This window comes from Bombina bombina, chromosome 8, assembly GCF_027579735.1.
Source record: "Bombina bombina isolate aBomBom1 chromosome 8, aBomBom1.pri, whole genome shotgun sequence".
NCBI lineage: Eukaryota > Metazoa > Chordata > Amphibia > Anura > Bombinatoridae > Bombina > Bombina bombina.
Window position 1 is genome coordinate 314,702,328 of NC_069506.1, and position 18,987 is coordinate 314,721,314.

Below are 18,987 nucleotides of genomic sequence, written 5' to 3' on the forward strand. Positions count from 1 at the left end.
TCCGACGTGGAGGTCCTCTTCATGCTATCGCCTGCTGCACACTGAGGATTGAAATGCAAGGTACCCCTTTTATACTGGGGCTACCATTGCATTCCGATTGGTTGAAAAATTTAAATCAGCCAATAGGAATCAGGGCTGCTAAAATCCTATTTGCTGTTCAAATTAGCCAATAGGATTTAACCAGCTCTCATTTTATTGGCTGATTCGAATTGGCGATGTCGGGGAGCGGTGGAATAGGAGTTAATATCTTTATTATAGTGTGGGCGATGTTGGGGTGCGGGGGAATAGGGGTTAATAACTTTAGTATAGTGTCAGCGATATCGGGAGTGGCAGATTAGGGGTTAATAAATTTATGTAGGTGTTGTCGATGTTGGGGGCGGCAGATTAGGGATGTTTAGGGGTTTATGTTAGGGTGTTAGATTTAAACGGAGCTTTTTCGTTCCGCGCTTCAGGTGTTTTTTTCTAACACTCTCTCCCCATTGATGTCTATGGGGAAAGCGTGCACGAGCACGTCAAAGCAGCGCTTGTATTTTGTGCAGGATTGGAGCTCAATGCAATCATATTGCACACACAAGGCAGCTTTTCAAAAACTCGTAATGCAAGCGCTATGGAGGGTGACATAACGCAACTTTTGTTGCTTTCTTTAACTACCCTCTATAGCGCAAAACTTGTAATATAGGTGTTAGTTTTGAGCATAAATTCACATGCCACATGGGAACTTTTTACCTGTAGTTTTGAAACATTTACATTGGTTTTAAGGGCTCAATTACAAGTGGCGCAAGTAAATATTGCACCTACAAAATTATTAAAGTAGGAAAGAAAAGTTGTGATGACTTTATTGTATATATATATATATATATATATGTGTGTGTGTATATACATGTGTATTTATGTATTTTTATGTGTATATATATATATATATACTAAATCCAGCGAGTGCAGTCCTTGATTGAAGAAACCTGTGGATATACTGACTTAGGCACCCTGGTTGATACACTTTGCAACCCTTTTCACTCAAATGCCTGAAAACATGAAATATTTGAATTCAGTATCAATATTTATTTAAGTGTTTTAGTGTGTACAAACTGTACATAATTTACATTCCAATGATCCTCACATGGCAACAAAGTATTTTTTTATTTTTTTTTTATTTTTTATTGAGATAATCAGAATGACAACAAAGGTACATATGCCAGAAAATATAATGAACATAGTTAATGGTTATACATATGCTGTTAAAGTCCATAAGAGCACATAGCAATAAAGTTTAAACCAAACAAACAAAGTTGTCTATTCCATCAGAAACCACAATTGAAGGAGAAAGTATGGACCTGAAGTTGAAGTTACAAGTTTTAACAAGCTTTCTCGTAGTGTTCAACAATTTTTACATTTAATGTTAGACATATATTATTACAAACGAGAACATAAGGTATACACATTCAACTGAGACACAGAGAGAAATTGCAGGTCTGAGTGATTAATAAGAAGGGACAAAAGAAAGGGAAGAGGGAGAACAGAGAGAGAGAAAAAAAAAAACACAGACGTTCCACCGCTCTGATACAGTGGAGAATATTAAATACTATTATAGCATCTAAACTATATCTGTCTGCGCCACAGCGCCAACATCATCTCATGAACCTCTAATTTATGTGTTTTTAGATAATGATATCTCACTCTCGAGAGGAGATCAGTGACTGCTGCTCTCCAATCATCAGTGGAGGGGATCGTTTGAGTTTTCCAGAATTTCGGGATGATTTTTTTAGCCGCCGTAAGCATAATTAGTAGTAGTGGGTATTTTCCTATTCCTGTCATTTTGGGGAGTGAGAGAAGTAGTAATGTGTTTGGGTTGTGGTAGATCTGTGTTCCCAGTATCTCCGACATTTCTGTCAGTGTGTCATGCCAAAAATCCTTCAGCCGGGGGCATGCCCACCAAATGTGAAAAAGAGAGCCCTCCTCACCACATCCTCTCCAACAGGTGTTATTGAGTGTGGGGTAATTCCTGTGCAAGCGGGACGGGTTCAGATACCACCTGCACAGGAGCTTTATATGTATTTCCTGTATTACCGCAGAGACACAGGACTTTTTAGTTAATCTGAAAGCCTAAAGCCAGGTCTCATCATCTATATCGCATTTAGCTCTTTCTTCCATGAATGCGTGTAAGACGGGAGGTTTAGTGAGTCGGGGTTATTGAGTATTTTATAGAGTTTTGATATCAAGTGAGTCGGGATCATTTGCATAGTGCATATGTCCTCAACGGGCGTTAGCTTCCTGCCTAGGTCTTCTTTATATTAGTGGTGGGAAATTAAATGCACCAACTGGTGGTAATGAAGCCAAGAGGAGAAAATCCCCCCATGGGCTTCCTCCATTTCAGATTGCGTTTTTAATCCACCGTCCCTCGTAACAGAGAATACCGCACCCACTTTTAGGCTATAGGGTTGTATCCTGGAGAAACCCAGTCGGCAATACGGGAGATCTACATGTTCAATGATTGGAGTAAGTGAGGCATGTTTAGAAAAAATATATGTGCTAGTGGCAATGATTTTGTCCCATTCTGTCAGTATGCCTGCTGTAACATAGTAGTTTTCAATCAATTTGGGTCTTTTTGTGGTGTGTTGTCCATCCCACTGTTGCAACATTGTTTAATTTAAAGATTTGCCTGTCTATATGGATCCATGCTTTGTCATTGGAATTGTATGCCCATTCCACAACATGCTGTAGTGTTATTGCTTGTTTATATCTCTCCAAGCAGGGCACTCCCAGGCCACCCTCGTCTCTAGTATGATACCTGGTTTTCCTAGGGATTCTGGGTCTGGCTCCAGCCCATATATACTGTTCGAAGGCTTTTTGTAATTGCGGGATATGGTAACAAAGTATTTTTAAATAGACATTCATATATATATATATATATATATATATATATATCTGTATTTATCTATACCTGTATATATATATATATATATATATATATATATCTGTATTTATCTATACCTGTATATATATACAGGTTTAGATAAATACCGATATGTATATATATATATATGGCTAGATTTAGAGTTTTGTCGGTAACGACCCGCGTAGCTAACGCTGGCTTTTTTCTGGCCGCACCTTTAAAATAACTCTGGTATTGAGAGTCCACAGAATGGCTGCGTTAGGCTCCAAAAAAGGAGCGTATAGCATATTTAACGCCACTGCAACTCTCGATACCAGAGTTGCTTACGGACGCGGCCAGCTTCAAAAACGTGCTCGTGCACGATTCCCCCATAGGAAACAATGGGGCTGTTTGAGCTGAAAAAAAACCTTACACCTGCAAAAAAGCCGCGTTCAGCTCCTAACGCAGCCCCATTGTTTGCTATGGGGAAACACTTCCTACGTCTGCACCTAACATTTACTCCGAGTCTAAACACCCCTAACCTTACGCTTATTAACCCATATTCTGCCGCCCCCGCTATTGCTGACCCCTGCATATTATTATTAACCCCTAATCTGCCGCTCCGTAAACCGCCGCTACTTACATTATAGCTATGTACCCCTAATCTGCTGTCCCTAACACCGCCGACCCCTATATTATATTTATTAACCCCTAATCTGCCGCCCACAACGTTGTCTCAACCTGCCTACACTTATTAACCCCTAATCTGCCGACCGGACCGCACCGCTATTATAATAAAGTTATTAACCCCTAATCCGCCTCACTAACCCTATAATAAATAGTATTAACCCCAAATCTGCCCTCCCTAACATCGCCGACACCTAACTTCAAACATTAAACCCTAATCTGCCGACTGGAGCTCACTGCTATTCTAATAAATATATTAACCCCTAAAGCTAAGTGTAACCCTAACACTAACACCCCCCCTAACTTAAATATCATTTAAATCTAACGAAATTAATTAACTCTTATTAAATAAATTATTCCTATTTAAAGCTAAATACTTACCTGTAAAATAAATCCTAATATAGCTACAATATAAATTATAATTATATTATAGCTATTTTAGGATTAATATTTATTTTACAGGCAACTTTGTATTTATTTTAACCAGGTACAATAGCTATTAAATAGTTAAGAACTATTTAATAGCTACCTAGTTAAAATAATTACAAAATTACCTGTAAAATAAATCCTAACCTAAGTTACAATTAAACCTAACACTACACTATCAATAAATAAATTAAATAAAATACCTACAATTACCTACAATTAAACCTAACACTACACTATCAATAAATTAATTAAATACAATACCTACAAATAACTACAATGAAATAAACTAACTAAAGTACAAAAAATGATAAAGAACTAAGTTACAAAAAATAAAAAAATATTTACAAACATAAGAAAAATATTACAACAATTTTAAACTAATTACACCTACTCTAAGCCCCCTAATAAAATAACAAAGCCCCCCAAAATAAAAAATGCCCTACCCTATTCTAAATTACCAAAGTTCAAAGCTCTTTTACCTTACCAGCCCTGAACAGGGCCCTTTGCGGGGCATGCCCCAAGAAATTCAGCTCTTTTTCCTGTAAAAAAACATATACAATACCCCCCCCCAACATTACAACCCACCACCCACATACCCCTAATCTAACCCAAACCCCCCTTAAATAAACCTAACACTAAGCCCCTGAAGATCTTCCTACCATGTCTTCACCTCACCGGGTATCACACCAATCTGTCCTGGCTCCGATATCTTCATCTAAGCCCAAGCGGGGGCTAGACATCCATCATCCGACGGCTGAAGAAGTCCAGAAGAGGCTCCAAAGTCTTCATCCTATCCGGGAAGAAGAGTAGATCCGGACCGGCAACCATCTTCTTCCAAGCGGCATCTTCTATCTTCATCCAATGAGGACTGGCTCCATCTTGAAGACCTCCACCGCGGACCCATCTTCTTCCGATGACGACTTCCCGACAAATGACGGTTCCTTTAAGGGACGTCATCCAAGATGGTGTCCCTCGAATTCCGATTGGCTGATAGGATTCTATCAGCCAATCGGAATTAAGGTAGGAAAATTCTGATTGGCTGATGGAATCAGCCAATCAGAATCAAGTTCAATCCGATTGGCTGATCCGAACAGCCAATAGAATGTGAGCTCAATCTGATTGGCTGATTGAATCAGCCAATCGGATTGAACTTGATTCTGATTGGCTGATTCCATCAGCCAATCAGAATTTTCCAACCTTAATTCCGATTGGCTTATAGAATCCTATCAGCCAATCGGAATTCGAGGGACGCCATCCTGGATGACGTCCCTTAAAGGAACCGTCATTCGTCGGGAAGTCGTCGGAAGAAGAAGATGGGTCCGCGGTGGAGGTCTTCAAGATGGAGCCGGTCCTCATCGGATGAAGATAGAAGATGCCGCTTGGAAGAAGATGGTTGCCGGTCCGGATCTAGTCTTCTTCCCGGATAGGATGAAGACTTTGGAGCCTCTTCTGGACTTCTTCAGCCGTCGGATGATGGATGTGTAGCCCCCGCTTGGGCTTAGATGAAGATATCGGAGCCAGGACAGATCGGTGTGATACCCGGTGAGGTGAAGACAAGGTAGGAAGATCTTCAGGGGCTTAGTGTTAGGTTTATTTAAGGGGGGTTTGGGTAAGATTAGGGGTATGTGGGTGGTGGGTTGTAATGTTGGGGGGGTATTGTATGTGTTTTTTTACAGGAAAAAGAGCTGAATTTCTTGGGGCATGCCCCGCAAAGGGCCCTGTTCAGGGCTGGTAAGGTAAAAGAGCTTTGAACTTTGGTAATTTAGAATAGGGTAGGGCATTTTTTATTTTGGGGGGCTTTGTTATTTTATTAGGGGGCTTAGAGTAGGTGTAATTAGTTTAAAATTGTTGTAATATTTTTCTTATGTTTGTAAATATTTTTTTATTTTTTGTAACTTAGTTCTTTTTTATTTTTTGTACTTTAGTTAGTTTATTTCATTGTAGTTATTTGTAGGTATTGTATTTAATTAATTTATTGATAGTGTAGTGTTAGGTTTAATTGTAACTTAGGTTAGGATTTATTTTACAGGTAATTTTGTAATTATTTTAACTAGGTAGCTATTAAATAGTTCTTAACTATTTAATAGCTATTGTACCTGGTTAAAATAAATACAAAGTTGCCTGTAAAATAAATTTTAATCCTAAAATAGCTATAATATAATTATAATTTATATTGTAGCTATATTAGGATTTATTTTACAGGTAAGTATTTAGCTTTAAATAGGAATAATTTATTTAATAAGAGTAAATTAATTTCGTTAGATTTAAATGATATTTAAGTTAGGGGGGTGTTAGTGTTAGGGTTACACTTAGCTTTAGGGGTTAATACATTTATTAGAATAGCGGTGAGCTCCAGTCGGCAGATTAGGGGTTAATGTTTGAAGTTAGGTGTCGGCGATGTTAGGGAGGGCAGATTAGGGGTTAATACTATTTATTATAGGGTTAGTGAGGCGGATTAGGGGTTAATAACTTTATTATAATAGCGGTGCGGTCCGGTCGGCAGATTAGGGGTTAATAAGTGTAGGCAGGTGGAGGCGACGTTGAGGGGGGCAGGTTAGGGGTTAATAAATATAATATAGGGGTTGGCGGTGTTAGGGGCAGCAGATTAGGGGTACATAGCTATAATGTAGCTGGCGGCAGCGTGCGGACGGCAGATTAGGGGTTAATAAGTGTAGGTAGCTGGCGGCGACGTTGTGGGGGGCAGATTAGGGGTTAATAAATATAATATAGGGGTCAGCGGTGTTAGGGGCAGCAGATTAGAGGTACATAAGTATAACGTAGGTGGCGGTCGGCAGATTAGGGGTTAAAAAAATTTAATTGAGTGGCGGCGATGTGGGGGGGGCCTCGGTTTAGGGGTACATAGGTAGTTTATGGGTGTTAGTGTACTTTAGGGCACAGTAGTTAAGAGCTTTATGAACCGGCGTTAGCCCAGAAAGCTCTTAACTACTGACTTTTTTCTGCGGCTGGAGTTTTGTCGTTAGAATTCTAACGCTCACTTCAGCCACGACTCTAAATACCGGAGTTAGAAAGATCCCATTGAAAAGATAGGATACGCAATTGACGTAAGGGGATCTGTGGTATGGAAAAGTCGCGGCTGAAAAGTGAGCGTTAGACCCTTTTTTGACTGACTCCAAATACCGGCGGTAGCCTGAAACCAGCGTTAGGAGCCTCTAACGCTGGTTTTCACGGCTACCGCCAAACTCCAAATCTAGGCCATATATAGGTATATATACTGTATATATATATATATATATATATATATATATATATATAAATATATTTTAAAATAAATAGGACATTTACTTCTATGTGAAAAACATTGGAATGGAAAATATTCATAACTAACATAAACTATAGCGCACTTGGATAATCAAGGTGGGGTTTTCGCACGAGCGATAGGTGTTAGTTTTTTTAACTTTGCGGCTCCTTTAAAGGGTAAGGGGAGAATAAGTTAGCGTAGTCATGATATCCGAAGTCCTGAACTTAGTGCGGTCACAATATCCGAAGTCCTTTCAACTTGTAATATGTGTGCTTAACCACAAGTGATAAAAGTTTACTACTGCACGTGAGTGAAAGCACTAAATAGTGCACCACTTGTAATTTAGCCCTAAGACAGGCGTGGTATAGTGTTATGCACCTCTTATAAATCTTTGATACATCCTTTAATCTAACAAAACTTTAGAGCTTGTGTTTATATCAGTATTTCTTCCATAATATGATTCTATGCTAAATTCTACAACTATGTATGCATTCTAAAAAAAATAAAACGCAGGGTACAGATCATTTACTTTGAATTATTAAAATAATACTGAGAAACATGGGAGGGGGAGAAATGAAGTGTGCCTGACTTTGGCTTCTAACACAGTCCATTGGGATGTTGATGAATGAACCCCTGAGAATATTTATGTATTCAACCCTCGAATGTTCACTTTGTTTAATTAGAATGCAGTGGAATGTGTTCCCTCCTAGCAAAAGTAGTTAATGCAAAACAGTGTTTAGTGTTACAACATTTTCTAATCTGCTTAGGGGGAGTTCAACAAACTTATTTTATTTTGGTAAATGTTACTGTGCTAATGTGATCTATTTAATGCTCTCCACTTAATGGTACATTTACTGTTGCCCAAGGCCAAATATACATTATCAGCCAAAAATACTCACTTTTATTTTGTTGTTCCAGTTGAATTCATAAGACTACTGAGGAAAATAGCCACTCTACTATTTGTCTTACAAAATATTATTATTATTATTATTATTATTATTATTGGTTATTTGTAGAACACCAACAGATTCTGCAGAGATACTATTTAATTTAATGGACAAGGTCTGGCAGGTGCTGTCTGCTAAGTAAAATAGACTTACCTTAAAAGTATTTTAATTGGTAGACATAAATAGTGATACAATAATAGAACAGTTTAATTACTTTTAATATATATATATATATATATATATATATATATATATATATATATATTAATATTATATATAAATATATATATAAATATAAATAATTCCCACAACTCAAGTAGCAACTTGTATAAAGCTAACCATTGATCTTCATGAGCAGTGTTCCCTCTAAGGACAGTTTTGTGTGTGGCCCAGAAGGGAAACAGATAATAAGAGAACCATACCTTGCAGTCTGCATTGTGCAGTGTTTGCAGGGTGTGCTGTTTCACTGCTGGGCAGCACACAAAAATGTCCTTAGAGGGAACACTGTTCATGAAGCAATAGGTGAATGTACAATGCTTGATCATGACTGTTGGTTGTGTATTGTAAACATAATACTCAAGAGAAGGGTGGGGGTCTACACTATAAATTACATTTTGATAATACACATTAAACAGTGCTGGGGCCTGTTTTGTTCTACATATTCATCAGTGATTTTGCTAGGGCTGGTGTTTTGTTTTTTTCATATGTTGAACATTTGTAAGAGAGTTGACGGGTTTGTAGATCAAATAAGCTGGGATGTTAAATTTTGGAAGATTAGAATGTAAATGATGTACTCAATATCACTTTATTGATAATAATAATAATAAGTAAAGGACTCGAGCACTATGTTTACAGGATGGTAAAAAATGTACTAGCATAACAAATAAGCCCTTAGAATGCTTTGTTATATACATTTAGTATGAAAGTTTAATATTCACTTCCATGTCTCTTTAACAGTTGTTTACTGTTTGCGGCCTCTTGTAAAGGTTATAGAAGATGCTATATTTGTTGTTCTTAACAGCATACGCATATAATTGCTTCTTATTCTTATAGACACAGGAGCCTCAATAACTACTAGCACATTGCACAGCTATCCTCTGAATTTTGGTGTAGGGTATATAACTGCTGCAAGACATTACAAATTAAATCAATGTCCAAACTGTCAACTCAGGGACAGGGAACTTTCACTTATATTACAGTGACCTATAAATTGAACATAAATATGTGGTATGATGGCAAGAACTAGCTGCTGGATGGCAGTATAAATAGGACATAAATCTCAGACATCTTCCATTTAAAAAAAATAATAATAATACACACACATATATAAAACACAGATGTTTACTGCACTCTCAGAGTGGGCAAAGCCAACAGCTCTAGGTTCTCAGCAGGCAAACCCCAAAAGTTGGGTTTACATCCAGTGACTCAGGCAAGCCTGGGTGCAAATCCTAATGGAGAAAGGTCACAAATAAATATCAAATACGATGCACAGAATAGCTAAACCTACTCAGATACATACAGTATGATTAAAAGCATAAAATGTTACATAATGATAGGCTCATCAAATATATATATTTAATGCCTTTGATTGTTCTGCCCTTCAATTATAATATATATTGTACAGCTAACTGACACCTAAATCATAGTTAAAGAGAAATTCTAGTGTGAAATAATTGCGTCTAATTCATAATTTTAGCACTAGTCTAGATTAAAAAAAACTCAAGTTGAAAAGAATTTAAAGAGACTTGTACCAAGCCCACTTCACATCAGTATCTTATAACAAATTCTACTAGGAACGTTAGAAAAGCTCATTCAAAACATTACAAACAAATTAATTAAAATGGAAAAATAATTCCATTTATAAAACATTCCTCTTTAACATGTGTAGAAAAGAAAACATAAAAGCCGCTCATGAGAATTAAAAAAACGAGACAAGTTCATCAGATTTGAAGTAGCGAGGCACGACTCTGACATGAGAGAGTAAGTTCTGCATGCTGGGCTGTGGTGTAAGTGAAATGCCCTGACCATGCTCCTAGAACCACCCAGAACCTCTGCAGACACCTTTCATTCTAGACTACTTGATAATAATAAAACAGACATTTAAAGGACCAGTAAATAAAGTAGATTTGCATAATCAACAAATACATTATAACACGTTAATACAATAGCACTTAGGGGACAATCTATTAAGCCCCGTATGGCCCCTAATGCTGCTGTTTCCGTGCAAGCCTTCAGGCTCGCCAGAAACAGGAGTTAAGAAGCAGCGGTCTTAAGACTTTTGCTCCTTAACTCGTCCACCACCTTTGAGGCTGCGGACAATAGCCAATTCACACTTCTTAAGGTTACAGCAAAACTCTATTCATGTTACCCCTTTGTTCACTCTGTAAGAAAAATACTCATTTGCATATGTCACATGCTGTACACTAATGATAATATGTACTTTATGGACTCCATGTACAATGCAGTGAACGCTGCAATAGAACCCTTGTGGGGCAGGTTTAATCATGCAAGCCTGCCTTCTGCAATGTAAGAAACAGTGATCATTTGTCCACTTCTTCTTACCCTCTCGGCTTCCTGGCGGCGATAAATAACCTTGAACACATTTGATTGGAGTGTTTGACAGGCCCTGCTTGTGCACAATTGGTCATGAGCAAGCAAGGGCGGAGCAGCAAAAGAAAATGCTAGGGCGATAGCAAATAGAGGAAGCAGAGATGCAGTGTCCACTGCCCATCCACCGCAAATCCAGGGACAGGTTCCCAATTCAGAAACCTTGTCCACCCGACCCTTAGTATATGGGACCCTATGTTTAATCTTTAGAATAAAATGGTAAAAAAAATCTAAATAAATCTTAGGGATATATTTACCAAGCAGTGAATGCTTATTCCGTGCAAACCTTCAGGCTCGCCTGAAACAGGTGTTAAGAAGCAGCAGTCTTAAAACTGCTACTCCTTAATTCGTCCGGCTCCTTTCAGGTGGCGGACTGCAATCTTCCCAATCAGATACAATTGGTATGATTGACACCCCCTGCTAGCAGCCGCATATGTGCAGGGGGCGACATTGCACAAGCATTTTTTGTGAAATGCTTGTGCAATGTTAAATGCCGACAGCGTATGCTGTCTGCATTTAGCAATGCAGGGCGGACATGATTCACTATAGCGAATCATGTCCGCCCAGGGTATGATAAATCTACCCCATAGTCTGAATTTCAAATGGGTAGTAGATTGTTTACTGACAAATTTTAAAGTTATGTCTATTCACACTCCCTCTGCATCATGTGACAGCTATCAACCAATCACAAATGCATATACATAGATTCTGTGATTTCTTGCACATGCTCATTAGGAGCTGGTGACCCAAAAAGTGTAAATATAAAAATACTGTGCACAATTTGTTAATGGAAGGAGAAATGTGGCAGCGGTGTTGGGATCCTGCTCTACCTCTCCTGCACTTATCAGTACCTACCTCCAATCCCATCTCTCTCCTTCTCCTCCTTTGAAGTCCACTGTATTCGCCTGTTCTCCCCCCTCTCCCTCCCAATTCCTTGACAACTTTGCTGCCTGGCTTCCTCACTTTCTCTCTACAAATATACCAACCCTAATTCTTGGGGACTTCAACATTCCCATTGACAACCCATCTGACCCTGCTGCCTCTAAACTTCTATCACTCACATCCTCCTTCGGTCTCTCACAATCCACCCTATTCCCTACTCACCGTGATGGACACTCAATCGACCTGGTATTTTCCTACCTCTGTTCTATATCTGACCTCATCTGTTACCCTTTTCCAATTTCAGACCATCACCTGGTCACCTATAATATTAATGCAACAGCTAAACCCACTTCTCCATCCTGCCCCCGCACCTGTAGAAATCTACATGCTGGGGATCCGCTCCAATTTTCTAAAATCCTTCAAGATCTCCTCCCTCACACTTCCACTATAACCTGCCCTGATCTTGCTACAACCCACTATAGCAAAACTCTCTCCTCTGCATTAGACACACTTGCACTTCCCCAACTGCACAAAACATCACGGCGTCAGTTACAGCCCTGGCACGCTCAGCAGTATGGGAGCATTTTTGCAAATAGCGTGTTTGCTGAGCGTGCCAGGGCTGTAACTGACGGCATGATGTTTTGTGCAGTTGGGGAAGGGCAAGTTTGTCTAATGCAGAGTTTGTCTAATGCAGAGGAGAGAGTTTTGTTATAGTGGGCTGTAGTGAGATCAGGGCAGATTATAGTGGAAGTGTGAGGGAGGTGATCTTGAAGGATTTTAGAAAATCGGAGTGTCTGGAGGAAAACCAACTCTGAACCTGATTTCATACACTATAAGTTTATTCTTAATTCATACACTTCTGCACTTCACTTAGCCAAGCAAACCTACTTCTCTTCTCTCATATCTACTCTTTCCTCCAACCCTAAATGACTCTTCTCCCCCTTTTACTCTACTAACCTGCTCCACCCCCCCATCTGTCTTTAGTGCTCAAGACCTGCAGACTACTTTTTAAACAAAACATGTACTATCCAAAGCAACATCCCAACACCAACCTGCAATATTCCAACAACAGGCCCAGTTGCTCCCTCTGCCACCCTCTGCATCTTCCATCCAGTCACTAAGAATGAAGTTTCTTCCTTACTATCTTCTTCACACCTCACTACCTACCCGCTCAACCCTATCCCTTCCCATCTAATACCCTCCCTGTCTTCCACCCTCACTCTCTACCGGCTCATTCCCATCTTCTTTCAAACATGCAAAGGTCACTCCCATTCTCAAAAAACCCTCCCTCAACCCTAATTTTCATGAAAGCTACCACTCCATATCACTGCTTCCACTAACATCAAAACTACTTGAAAAACTAGTTTACAATCGCCTAACCCACTTCCTGTCCACCAACTCCTTGCTTGACCCCCTAAAATCTGGATTCCACCCCAAACACTCAACTGAGACTGCCCTTACCAAGGTTATTAATGATCTTCTCTTTGCTAAAAATATTGGCCACTAATCTATACTCACCTTACTTGACCTCTCAGCTGCCTTCGACACAGTTCACCACACCCTCCTACTACAGACCCTTAGCTCTTTTGACACTGCTCTTTCCTGGAATCACTCCTATCTTTCTCACAGGTCTTTTTCTGTGTCATTTGCCGGTGACTCCTCCTCTTCAATGCCTCTGTCTGTTGGAGTACCTCAAGGATCTGTTCTGGGTCCTCTACTCTTCTCCATTTATACTTCTTCGCTGGGTAAACTTATCAACAGTTATGGCTTCAAATATCACCTCTATGCTGATGACACCAAGATCTACCTCTCCACCCCTGCTCTCTCCTCCTCTGTCCTGTACAATGCAGTGAACGCTGCAATAGAACCCTTGTGGGGCAGGTTTAATCATGCAAGCCTGCCTTCTGCAATGTAAGAAACAGTGATCATTTGTCCACTTCTTCTTACCCTCTCGGCTTCCTGGCGGTGATAAATAACCTTGAACACATTTGATTGGAGTGTTTGACAGGCCCTGCTTGTGCACGATTGGTCATGAGCAAGCAAGGGCGGAGCAGCAGAAGAAAATGCTAGGGCGATAGCAAATAGAGGAAGCAGAGATGCAGTGTCCACTGCCCATCCACCGCAAATCCAGGGACAGGTTCCCAATTCAGAAACCTTGTCCACCCGACCCTTAGTATATGGGACCCTATGTTTAATCTTTAGAATAAAATGGTAAAAAAAATCTAAATAAATCTTAGGGATATATTTACCAAGCAGCGAATGCTTATTCCGTGCAAACCTTCAGGCTCGCCTGAAACAGGTGCTAAGAAGCAGCAGTCTTAAAACTGCTACTCCTTAATTCGTCCGGCTCCTTTCAGGTGGCGGACTGCAATCTTGGCAATCAGATAAAATTGGTATGATTGACACCCCTGCTAGCGGCCGCATATGTGCAGGGGGCGACATTGCACAAGCATTTTTTGTGAAATGCTTGTGCAATGTTAAATGCTGACAGCGTATGCTGTCTGCATTTAGCAATGCAGAGCGGACATGATTCACTATAGCGAATCATGTCCGCCCAGGGTATGATAAATCTACCCCATAGTCTGAATTTCAAATGGGTAGTAGATTGTTTTCTGACAAATTTTAAAGTTATGTCTATTCACACTCCCCCTGCATCATGTGACAGCTATCAACCAATCACAAATGCATATACATAGATTCTGTGATTTCTTGCACATGCTCATTAGGAGCTGGTGACCCAAAAAGTGTAAATATAAAAATACTGTGCACAATTTGTTAATGGAAGGAGAAATGTGGCGGCGGTGTTGGGATCCTGCTCTACCTCTCCTGCACTTATCAGTACCTACCTCCAATCCCATCTCTCTCCTTCTCCTCCTTTGAAGTCCACTGTATTCGCCTGTTCTCCCCCCTCTCCCTCCCAATTCCTTGACAACTTTGCCGCCTGGCTTCCTCACTTTCTCTCTACAAATATACCAACCCTAATTCTTGGGGACTTCAACATTCCCATTGACAACCCATCTGACCCTGCTGCCTCTAAACTTCTTTCACTCACATCCTCCTTCGGTCTCTCACAATCCACCCTATTCCCTACTCACCGTGATGGACACTCAATCGACCTGGTATTTTCCTACCTCTGTTCTATATCTGACCTCATCTGTTACCCTTTTCCAATTTCAGACCATCACCTGGTCACCTATAATATTAATGCAACAGCTAAACCCACTTCTCCATCCTGCCCCCGCACCTGTAGAAATCTACATGCTGGGGATCCGCTCCAATTTTCTAAAATCCTTCAAGATCTCCTCCCTCACACTTCCACTATAACCTGCCCTGATCTTGCTACAACCCACTATAACAAAACTCTTTCCTCTGCATTAGACACACTTGCACTTCCCCAACTGCACAAAACATCACGGCGTCAGTTACAGCCCTGGCACGCTCAGCAGTATGGGAGCATTTTTGCAAATAGCGTGTTTGCTGAGCGTGCCAGGGCTGTAACTGACGGCGTGATGTTTTGTGCAGTTGGGGAAGGGCAAGTTTGTCTAATGCAGAGTTTGTCTAATGCAGAGGAGAGAGTTTTGTTATAGTGGGCTGTAGTGAGATCAGGGCAGATTATAGTGGAAGTGTGAGGGAGGTGATCTTGAAGGATTTTAGAAAATCGGAGTGTCTGGAGGAAAACCAACTCTGAACCTGATTTCATACACTATAAGTTTATTCTTAATTCATACACTTCTGCCCTTCACTTAGCCAAGCAAACCTACTTCTCTTCTCTCATATCTACTCTTTCCTCCAACCCTAAATGACTCTTCTCCCCCTTTTACTCTACTAACCTGCTCCACCCCCCCATCTGTCTTTAGTGCTCAAGACCTGCAGACTACTTTTTAAACAAAACATGTACTATCCAAAGCAACATCCCAACACCAACCTGCAATATTCCAACAACAGGCCCAGTTGCTCCCTCTGCCACCCTCTGCATCTTCTATCCAGTCACTAAGAATGAAGTTTCTTCCTTACTATCTTCTTCACACCTCACTACCTACCCGCTCAACCCTATCCCTTCCCATCTAATACCCTCCCTGTCTTCCACCCTCACTCTCTACCGGCTCATTCCCATCTTCTTTCAAACATGCAAAGGTCACTCCCATTCTCAAAAAACCCTCCCTCAACCCTAATTTTCATGAAAGCTACCACTCCATATCACTGCTTCCACTAACATCAAAACTACTTGAAAAACTTGTTTACAATCGCCTAACCCACTTCCTGTCCACCAACTCCTTGCTTGACCCCCTAAAATCTGGATTCCACCCCAAACACTCAACTGAGACTGCCCTTACCAAGGTTATTAACGATCTTCTCTTTGCTAAAAATATTGGCCACTACTCTATACTCACCTTACTTGACCTCTCAGCTGCCTTCGACACAGTTCACCACACCCTCCTACTACAGACCCTTAGCTCTTTTGACACTGCTCTTTCCTGGAATCACTCCTATCTTTCTCACAGGTCTTTTTCTGTGTCATTTGCCGGTGACTCCTCCTCTTCAATGCCTCTGTCTGTTGGAGTACCTCAAGGATCTGTTCTGGGTCCTCTACTCTTCTCCATTTATACTTCTTCGCTGGGTAAACTTATCAACAGTTATGGCTTCAAATATCACCTCTATGCTGATGACACCCAGATCTACCTCTCCACCCCTGCTCTCTCCTCCTCTGTCCTTTCTCATGTCAGTGACTGCTTATCTGATATTTCTTCCTGGATGGCCTCTCACCACCTAAAGATTAACATGTTTAAGACTGAGCTCCTTCTTATCACCCCCTCAAGCTCTACACCGACTTTTGACTTCTCTATCCCTGTTGACGGCATCACCATTTCCCCATCGCCCAAAGTCTGCTGCCTCCGAGTTACACTTGACTCAAATCTATCATTCGTCCCCCATATCCAATTGCTTTCTACATCCTGCCGCAACCATCTACACAATTTGCCAAGATTCACCCTTTTCTGAGCGCTAACACCACAAAGCAGGTAATCCATCCCTTGATATTTCCCGACTTGACTACTGAAATATCCTACTCACTGGCCTTCCTCTTTCCTGCCTCTCTCCCCTTTAATCCATCCTAAATGCCTCTGCCAGGCTAATCCACCTTTCTCGTTGCTCTGTATCTGCTGAACCTCTCTGCGAGTCCCTTCATTGGCTCCTCATTCACAGCAGAATTAAATTAAAAATTCTCACCCTTACATACAAAGCTCTCACCAATGCCGCTCCCCTCTACCTATTCTCTCTAATAAACAAGTATACTCCAGCCCCCCCACTAAGATCCAACAATGACCTGCTCCTTGCATCCGCGACTATCACCTCTTCTCATGCTAGACTGCAGGACTTCTGTTGTGCAGCACCTACCCTCTGGAACACTCTCCCTCATGCTGTCAGGCTTTGCCCTAATCTTTCTTCCTTTAAAGGGACAGTCTACACCAGAATTTGTATTGTTTAAAAGATAGATAATCCCTTTATTACCCATTTCCTATTTTTGCATAACCAACACTGTTATAATAAAATACTTTTAACCTCTGTGATTATCTTGTATCTAAACCTCTGCAAACTGCCCCTTTTTTCAGTTCTTTTGACAGACTTGCAGTTTAGCCAATCAGTGCCTGCTCCCAGATAACTTCTCATGCATGAGCACAGTGTTATGTATATGAAATACGTGAACTAACACCCTCTAGTGGTGAAAAACTGTTAAAATGCAATCTGAAAGAGGTGGGCTTCAAGGTCTAAGAAATTAGCATATGAACTTCCTAGGTTAAGCTTTCAACTAAGAATACCAAGAGAACAAAGCAAAATTGGTGATAAAAGTAAATTGGAAAATTGTTTAAAATTACATGCTCTATCTGAATCATGAAAGTTTATTTTGGCCTAGACTGTCCCTTTAAGTGCTCCCTGAAGACGTTTCTGCTCAGGGAAGCCTACCACCCAACTCAATAATAAATTAATTTCACTTACCTAACATTTCCCTCATCTAACTCTGCATTAACATCTTTCTCAATCTTGCAGTCCTCACCTCCTGTTTCTCAACCTCCTACCCTCTAGATTGTAAATTCCCACGGGAATAGGGCCTTCAATTCCTCCTGTATGTGTTTGTAAATTTTGTCCTGTCTCTTACAAGTTTTATATAATTGTTTTATTTAAATGAAGTGTATACATGGACACGCTGCAGAATATGTTGGTGCTTCATAAATAAAGTATAATAATAATAATTATAATTAGAAAGTTGTTTACAATTGCATGTTCTGTCTGATTCCTAAAGGGTCAATTTACTAATGTGTGAGCGGACATGATACGATGTAGCGTATCATGTCCGCTGCACATCGATAAATGCAGATAGCATACGCTGTCGACATTTATCATTGCACCAGCTAGTTCAATACCACCCCCTGCAGATTCGCGGCCAATTAGCCGCTAGCAGGGGTGTCAATCAACCCGATCGTATTCAATTGGGTTGATTTCCATCCGCCACCTCAGAGCCGGCGGACAGGTTACGGAGTAGGGGTCTTTAGACCGCTGCTTCATAACTTCTGTTTCCGGCGAGCCTTCAGGGTTGATTTCTGTCCGCCTCCTCAGAGCAGGCATCAAGGCTCGCCGGAAACACAAGGCATCAAGTTCCGTACGGAGCTTGATAAATTGACCCCTATAAGTTTAATTTTGACCTGAGTGTCCCATTAAATATTTTAAATTTACAGACATTTCTAGAAATGTTTACAAAGTGGTGGATTTGTAATTAGTGTTTTCCACTTTGCAATTGTTTTTTGTTTGATTGCCTGATATTGTACTGGATTACAAATGGTTTGCTAAAATTAGAGCGCGCATGTGATATAAGAATAATGTGGGCGCGTTAATTTGCGCACATATTACAAGTTGAAATTAAACGCGTTCACTCGAGTGATATTAGTTCCACAGCAAAATTATTGATATCAACAGTGTGAGAGGCAGAGAAGGAAGAGGGTTGTGGGTAGGCGGTGTATTATTTTATTGATAAAGAATCTGTTTTCTGTGCTGGGGAATAAAGCTTTGTTTCTTGTTTTGGATGAATGGTTGGGCCACCGGTGAATGCCACTAAGAGTGGCTATGACCTTCCTGTTGCACTTCAGTGTATCATTATCTTATTCACATTTATCATTTTGTTATCAAATCTCTTAACCATAACTTCCATCATAATTGTTTACCATCTCTGCACAAATGATATTTTATACAGTTTATAAAAGCTATAGAGAAGTAAATAATTGCAGCAGATTGTGGTTTGAGATATTTTGCCAGCT